At 53.8% G+C, this 7,071-nt stretch overlaps 1 long non-coding RNA gene across 2 annotated transcripts; it reads left to right on the forward strand.

The window, feature by feature from the left end:
• The first annotated feature begins 28 nt into the window (after window positions 1-28).
• Window positions 29-6,553, forward strand: LOC123790779 (uncharacterized). Of its 2 annotated transcripts, none has more exons than XR_006779196.2 (3): window positions 29-270; window positions 716-800; window positions 5,949-6,553. It is a non-coding gene; the product is annotated as an uncharacterized LOC123790779 (long non-coding RNA). The 2 variants fall into 2 exon arrangements; XR_015722122.1 differs by lacking the exon at window positions 29-270 and adding an exon at window positions 336-605.
• Window positions 6,554-7,071: the final 518 nt, after the last annotated feature.

The following is a 7,071-nucleotide window of genomic DNA, read 5'->3' on the forward strand; positions in this document are numbered from 1 at the left end:
TGCGGGCGGGAGCGAGGGAGGAGGAGGCGGCCGCGGCGCGTTCCCGCCCGCGCGGCCCGGTGGCGCCCCTGCGCCCGCGCTCGTGCGGCCCGCACCGGGACCGGCGCAAGCCGCGGGCCGGGCGGCGCGGGAGCCCCGAAACGCCCCCCACCGGGGAACTTCTCGCGGACTTTTGGGGCTCTCGGGACAGACAGGCCAGGGCGGCCCCGAGCGGCGGCCTTGGCCCCGCAGGTTCTACCAGGAGCCCCAGTGGCCCCGGGGACAGCTCAGGTGAGTCCAGACTGGTGGGCTGAGGCCCGGCGCCCTCCCACCCGTCGGGCATCCCGGGGGGCCTCGTTCACCAGGTCAAGTTTAATATCCTTTAAGGGTGGCCTTGCTCATCCCGGTGTGAGATGGTGGGCTTGTAAGGACTCTGGGTTCTAAGGGAAGGAAGCCACAAGGAAAGGCAGAGTCATGGTCCCGTTCAGAAAGGAGGCCTGATGGAAGATGCACGTTACGTGGGGGCAAAGACAGTCGACAAATGAGCCAGGTTCAGCGAGTGCGCAGGAGAAACCCATCAGCACAGCCCCGAGGCTACAGCCCACCTCGGGAGGCAGGTGGTACAGGTGAATCCCCAAGCTGTCCACTTCGTAGCGTGTTCTCGGGCACGTTGCTGTCCTTGTCGAGCGCGGGGCTCCACCCGTAAATGGGGATGACCATAGTCTCTTCCCCGTAGGGCTGTTTTGAGGATGACATGAGCTCTTGCCACGCAATAAGCTGCCCATAAACGTTTGTGTTTACGAGCTCGGGGCCGCCACATGGTAAGTGTTCACTTGTGTAGACTTTTACCGCTCCCACTGAGCTGGGACCAGTCAGTGGGAAAGTGATTTGAATCACCCTTGCCCCTGCTGCCCGGAGCAGCCTAGAATGCACCAGATAATTATTTGGTGCACCCTGGAGAATTACAGAAATGTTCACCCTGTGAAGGAGCAAATGGTGAGAGGCGAGGACCCCTTCGGGATCTCTTCTCCCATTACTTTCAATACCTGTTGGTCCCAACTGGCCTCATGTGGAAAGCAAGCCTTTAACCCTGATTAATACAGGAGAGGAAACAAAACATAGGTCCAGGAGGCCTTGAGGTGGGAGGGCAAAACCACAGATTTGATGTTCAGTGTCTAGAAGAAAATCCTGTACAGAGCTCACTTGAGTCTGTGGCTTGGCACACAGAGGTTGGGCAATGAGGGGCAGGAGGGGTGGGGAGACAGCAGGATCCACGGAGGTGGCTTCCCCAGGTCCTTTCCAGCCTCCCTCTCAGGAGCCCTTTGGTTTCGTAACCCACATGATTCATCCTTTCTGCAGGCGTGAGTCACCCCGAATGGAGGTGGGAGAACGGGAGGTGTGGTGGGAGGCCCAACAGGGACAAGCCAAATCCTTATTCACAAGGGCTCCTACCAGGGGCCCCTTTTGGAACCCAGGGGTTGATTTCCCACACGTTTTTCTCTTTTCTGCACTAGAAGCAACTTCTCCCACCTTCCTTCCCCTGGCCAAGCGGGGTCAGCTTCCTGGGCAGACACTCGAGACCTGCCCCAAGGTGCAAAATGCAGGCCCCTTGCTTCCCGAAACACTTGCCCGCCCCTACCCACTTAAGAGACAGGAGGCCCCAGGGTGAGCTAGGCTGCCCTAGAGGAGATCACACAACCTCTATCCGGCAGACACATAGCCAGAACCCCCAGCCTGTCTCTTCCTGAGGTCACCCTACCTGTCCACAGAGAAAGGACGCTGGACTGAGTCAGGAGGCTGGATTAGAGGCCTCACTCTGTAACTTACCAGCAATACATCGGGGCAACACCTGTCACCTTTCTGGCCCCTGCCACCTGGACTGTGTCTCAGCTCTGTCCTAGATCCTGTGTTGTACTTCTTCAAGTGTGTGGCCCTCTTCAAAATAATGCTACGCTGCACATAATCTAAGTTATTATGAAGCAACTTGTCCCTTCCAAGAGGGTCCCCCCAAGACAGCAGTGATTTTAACAGGCAGAGATAAGGGTTTTTCCATAATAATTTGGTAGATTAAGGGATTCAGCCCACTGAACTGAGGAGCCTAAAATGCATCTGAATTTTTATTTGGTGGGATCTGAATTTATTTTATTAACAGATCTGGTCCTTTCAGGCTAAACTTTGCATTTATTGTGGAAGTGCCCGGGCACTGTCTTGACTTCAATGTTATAGGAAGACCAGCTTCCCACAATGAACACCCTAAATCAGATCACCTCTTGCGGGTTTCCTATTGATTTACACCGTGAGAGGATTAGCCAGTCACGGAAGTACCGGCCCTTGCATTGTGATAGGATCTGTAACAGAACTTGGCTGGTCTTCCAGCCAAGGGGGGGATTTACTCCTCACTTAGGCTCCAGCTCCCCAGATGGCCCTTGAAGGTCCCACAGCTGGGGGCAGGGGCCAGGGTGGATGGGGGTGAGAGGGCTGATCCCCGTATGTCAGGAGGCCTGGAGAGAGACAAGACATGGACCAGAAAGGTGATTGGAGTCTGGTCATATTTCAGAAGGTTTTTAAAGATTATTTTATTTATTTATTTGAGAGAGAGCAAGAGCATGAGTAGGGGAGAGGGGCAGATGGAGAGGGGGAAGCAGACTCCCCATTGAGCAGGGAGCCTGACTCAGGGAGCCTGAGATCATGACCTGAGCCGAAGTCAGATGCTTCACCGACTGAGCCACCCAGGCGCCCCCATATTTCAGAAGTTTTAGAAAATACTAATACGGAGATGTGGTTTTATTTTATTTTATTTTATTTTATTTTATTTTATTTTATTTATTTATTTGGCAGAGAGAGAGACAGCCAGCGAGAGAGGGAACACAAGCAGGGGGAGTGGGAGAGGAAGAAGCAGGCTCCCAGCAGAGCAGGGAGCCCGATGTGGGGCTTCATCCCAGGACCCTGGGATCATGGCCTGAGCCAAAGGCAGACGCTTAACAACTGAGCCACCCAGGCGCCCCGAGATGTGGTATTTATACTAGACTCTTCCCCAATCGGACAAAAGGAGGGGTCATCACTGGGAAGATGTTATTGATGTCTGTGTTCTCGGGCCCACACTTGACCCCTTCACAGCAAGTGCAGAATTGCACAGCTGGGGCCAAGGACTGCCCAGTACCGCCAGGACCGCTGGGCGGCAGAAGGCACCACACAGCCCTCTGGAAATTCAATGCACAAGTTGCATCCGTTTAAGCAATAAGCGCTTTGCTGAGAAATTGCATTTTGGAGCTGTGCTCAGTCCCACGGGCCAGGGGGGCCTCCCTCAAGGAACGTCCGATGGGTACCACCTTCAGGATATTGGAGAAGAGCATGCAGTCAAAGGCCGGCTTCACCATGATTCACATGCCACCTCAGGCACGTTGCTCCAGTATCTTCTGCTGGAAACGGCAGTCGTGGTGTTGTCCCCGGGGCCGGACCCTAGGAGGCCAACAGGAGCTGATGCACTCAGAGCCCCGGCCCAGCACCTGCTACTGCTGAGTGAGCACTCAACAGTGGTGACAGTGGTGACCGCGCTGCTGCTGGGTGCCAGGAGCCCTAGACTGAGCGGATGGACCGGGCAAGGCTGCACACTCTGCCCCTCTGTGGGATTCACGGGCGTGTAAACGCTCTACCCTTCAGCCGAGCCTAGTTGCATCTTTTCCCAACTTTTAGCATCCTGGACAAGGGAGGGCCTAGGAAAGATCAGACCTCTCCCCTGCCCCTTCACCTTAGTCCCTGAGAAACCTTTCCCTGGCCCTGGGTCTCTACAAACCAGGAGTCCCCCCAGCTGGCTCCACTTTCTCCCATTCACACTTCTCGTTTCTCTCCTTTCCATCCATCCCAAATCCCCCCACAGCTGCTCCCTCTGTGTGGTGGGGCAGGGCTCTTCCCCTTCTCCATCCTTCTGGGAGCTCTGCCTTCCACTCTGTGTTAATGCCCATAGATCTTGACATTTCCTCAGTGTGGGTTCTGATTCATGTTGGACTCTACTCCTCTCGTCGGGGTGTGTTGGGGGGGGAATGTTTGACCATCTCAGGTGGGGCAGGGAATGGAGCAGCACAAAGCCCACTCCATTCCTGCCCACTCTTCGCCTCTCTGGTTAGACTCCCTTTATATCTAGATCCTCGTTGTCTTAAGAAAGAGCCTTGTAAAAACTGCTTCTCCTGCAAAACAATTATCTAGCAATTATGTATCTTAGTGTTCCTTTCATACACTCCATTGTGGAAATTTAGTGTCAAACAAGGAATTTAGGAGCAAAAAAGCAGAAACTCCCTGAGAAACTCTTCCTGACTAACAAGGCGAGATTTGCAATTTATCTGGTTTCCCTTTTTGCCTTGGCTTCCAGGAGGCCCAGAGCCACGTGTGATAGAAAATCACAGTTGTTTATTTCCTCCTCCCACAGCAGTTAGAATGCCTTTGATTTTAAGTGCTAGAATACCCAACTAAAAGACGCATGAACAGTAAAGATGGCATTTGGTGCTAAGTAGATCCAGGGTTGTTAATTCAGGAGCTCAGTGATGTCAGGTCTCAAGATAGCTTTTCTGGGGGCACCTGGGTGGCTCAGTGGGTTAAGTGATTGCCTTTAGCTCAGGTCATGATCTAGGGTCCTGGGATCAAGCCCCGCATCAGGCTCCCTGCTCAGTGGGGAGCCTGCTTTTCCATCTCTCACTCCCCCTGCTTGTGTGCACGCACGCATGCTCTCTCTCTGTCTCTCTCTCTGTCAAATAAATAAATAAAATCTTTAATAATTATTAAAAAAAGATAGCTTTTCTGTACTTTGCCTCGCTTTCTCCTCCTGTGCCTAAATCACTCCCTCAGACTGGAGCTCTTTAGTCTCTCAAGATAGCACCCAAAGAAGGAAGGGTGGCACACCCAGTTCGTTTCCCCTCAGGCCCTACTGATCAGAACTGGGTCACCAGCCCACCCCATCTGCCATGTCATCACTGACCACATGAATGGGTTACCCAGGTTGGTTTGTAGAGGTCTTGGTTTTTCTCCTGGGGAAGCATTACTGCCCCGGAGTGAGCAACACCAGAGATCTGTTTGCAAGAGGCCGTTCTAAGAAGGCTGTTGGCTGGGCACCCACCCTGTTCCACCACCTCCTTCTCTGTTTCTATTCTGTCCCCTTCCTATAGATCCTGCTGGCACAGGGTGGACTACAAATGAATATTTATTGAAGGGAGGGAGAGAAGGAAGGAAGTCTGCTTAGGGGCAGCCCCCCACCCTCATGCCAAGCAGAGCCTTAGGACCACATCGCACTTCACCCAAGTCTGGCAGGATATGCATCTTATTCCTGTGTGAAGATATCACTCCGACTCCGGGCTGAGTTTCGGGTTCATTGCCTAAGTACTCTTCCCGAGTGAGAATAAATTAGAAGTTGGCTCCCTTCATAGTCACGGCAAATGGAGCGAGGCAGAAGATGAGGTGGGAGTCGGGGGTTTGCAGTCACAGGCCAGGGAGAAGAAGAGCTAGACACGCGTCCCTTCTAGACAAGAATCATTTTGGGAACCTGGGTGTATAAATAGATAGTGGAGAAAGTGCGTGCCAGGGGACATAAACCAAGTAGCCTGGCTGCAGAGGGTGGCAGAATTGGCTGTTCAGATTCTTCCTGGAAAGTTCCCCTTCCTGGAAAGCAGATCGCACCCTCCAGCTTCTCTCTTCCTCCAAGGAAACAAGGGCCAGGAGGCACAAACACGGTTATTTTTCTGCCCTCCTATTCCTGGGGAAGAGGGTCTCTCTGCCCCTCTCCAAAGCCGCCCCTGCCTTGTTGCCTGGTCCTCATGGCATCCCTCCCTCTGTGAGATCATGCTCTGCTGAAACAGTCAACTTCTCCTCTCCCCAGATCGTTCCCTCAGCAGCATATTTATCGGAGCCCCTCACCCTACAAAGGCACCGTCGCCGTCTTGTCCCTTCAAACCATCTCTCTTCCCCTCCTCCTTCCTTTGCAGGCAAGGTCCTGGAAAAGGTCACTTTGCTCTTCACCTGAGTGTCACCCTAGACCCAGCTCCCTCCTGACTCAGCAGCTGCACCCACAGTGGCAATCAACCAACCAACTGCAGCTGGAGAAGAAACAAAACCACCTGGGTCTCCCTGGACATTCCTCATTACACACCTCTGCAGTCATCCTGAAAACCAAAACTCACTGTTCTCAGTGGCTGTTTCTGCCTTCTTGCTGCAAGCCACACTCGTCCCCACCCCCCCGCCCCTGCCGCCTTGCTTGCTTCCTCCTTAGCTCTTTCCAAGGAGAGACCTCCCCATCCCATCCCACCCCACCCTGTCCCCCGCACCTGCCCTGTGGCTCTGCCTCGCCCCCCACCCCACCCCGCCCTTGCTGTAGGTGGACACGCCCTGCTCCTGTGGGGCACCTCTACTCCAGTCTCGCCTGACCCCACCCCATCTCACCAGGGTGTCCCTGCGCCAACTGCTGAATTGTCTCTGTGCACTTCTCTTGGCTGCGATTCTACTGCTGAATTATCTCTATTTCATGACAAACATGCTATTATTCCATCCAGCTTAAAATTTTTTTTTAAATAAAAACACCTTGGAAAAAAAATGGAAGCTACCCTTCAATTTCCTTCCTCCCTTTCATAGCAAAACAAAATGCTCAAAAGAGTTGCCTTCACCCACTGTCTCAGCTTCTCTAATTCCCTGTCTTACTCACTTCAATCAGGTCACACCCCCACCCGCTGTCACGGTCACCAGCACCTCCTGAGCGGCTAAATCCAGTGGTCCGTTCTGAGTCCTCGTCCTAGGGGCCTCTCCCGCAGCATTTGACAGGCAGAGCGCTTCTTGTCCCCCAAGCATTCCTCCTGTGACCCCCAGGACACCCCTCCCCACCTGCCTGCTTCTCCTCCCAGCTTACTGGCTGCCCCTCCCAGACCCCACTGATGTTTCCTTCCTTGCCTCCAATGCCCAAGCCCCTGGTTCTTGGGCTTCTCTCTCCTCGACCCTGCCTCCCCTGGTGATGTTAACCATTCCCGTAACTGTGGGTACCCATTACATGCTGATGGTTCCCATCTTGTGTCGCCGGCTTGGACCTTGCTCTTGAGCCCCAGACGGCCGATGACCTCT

The sequence above is a fragment of the Ursus americanus genome, chromosome 28 (genome assembly GCF_024610735.1).
Source record: "Ursus americanus isolate L20-20 chromosome 28, mUrsAme1.1.p, whole genome shotgun sequence".
NCBI lineage: Eukaryota > Metazoa > Chordata > Mammalia > Carnivora > Ursidae > Ursus > Ursus americanus.